The 1,024-nt window shown below is 44.4% G+C and overlaps 1 non-coding gene across 1 annotated transcript; it reads left to right on the forward strand.

Moving 5' to 3' along the window:
- Positions 1-318: 318 nt before the first annotated feature.
- Positions 319-410, forward strand: trnar-ucu (transfer RNA arginine (anticodon UCU)). Its single transcript is given in 2 exon segments — positions 319-355; positions 375-410. It is a non-coding gene; the product is annotated as a tRNA-Arg (tRNA).
- Positions 411-1,024: the final 614 nt, after the last annotated feature.

Below are 1,024 nucleotides of genomic sequence, written 5' to 3' on the forward strand. Positions count from 1 at the left end.
ACAGGGATCAGCCTGTATTTGGAAGGAATAGAGTGATATAAATGAAATACAGGAGACGAGATGTTTTGAGGAGAACTTGCAAGAATGCTTTCACCAGTCGAGTGTTGCTTATCTGGAAATCATTATCTGAGCATGTGGTAAAGCTACGTGTCATGAGAACGTTCCAGCAGTCTGTAGCTGAACACTTGAAGAGCCAGAGCACACGTGGATAAGGAACAGGTACTGGAAAGTGTGACCAGGACAGACAGACGCGAGATGGGTGTCCTGAATGCAATGGGTCAAAGACAAATTTGTGTGCTAAAAGGCAGCTGTCGGTGCGGCTCTGTGGCGCAATGGATAGCGCGTTGGGCTTCTATGTCATCGCTCAGGTTGCAATTCAAAGGTTGTGGGTTCGAGTCCCATCAGAGTCGAATTTTGGTTTATGGTTTGGAAGGTGGTCAGAGCAGACTCGGCTGCTCATCTGCAAAACCAACAGTATTCGTGCAGAAACTCAACTGTCTCGAAACGGAACATTTTCCTCTTACAAGTTTAAATTTTCGATGTCCATTTATGGTAGAGATCAATAAACATCTGTTAGTCAGTAGGCAACACGATGATGTGTATCGGATGGAAAAAGACACAAAATTGTTTTGTCAGCCATGATGATATTGAATCATGGAGCGGGATGAGATCGGTATTAACAATGGGCTCCTTTGTGTCTGTGCCATTTCTGGCCCAATTTTTAAACAATCATGATAATAACAATATGAATTAAACACCACGAAATATTTTGGTCTCACCTCCACATCCCTTCCCTTCCAGCTGGAACAGACAGCTCTTGTTTCAGCTTCAGATCAGACAGCGGAGGGATCTGACAAGTTCTCCTTCAGACTGAGTTTTGCTTCGCATGGGTTTCAAAGCGGACACATGGAGCAAGCAATTGCATGGATTCAGGGGATTCAGGGACAGATTTCCCCTTTGCTGGGCTGGAATTCTGGCCAAGGTAATGAACGTGAAGTTCTGACATTTTGAATCTTACTCTGGA

The sequence above is a fragment of the Hemiscyllium ocellatum genome, chromosome 14, assembly GCF_020745735.1.
Source record: "Hemiscyllium ocellatum isolate sHemOce1 chromosome 14, sHemOce1.pat.X.cur, whole genome shotgun sequence".
Taxonomy (NCBI): domain Eukaryota; kingdom Metazoa; phylum Chordata; class Chondrichthyes; order Orectolobiformes; family Hemiscylliidae; genus Hemiscyllium; species Hemiscyllium ocellatum.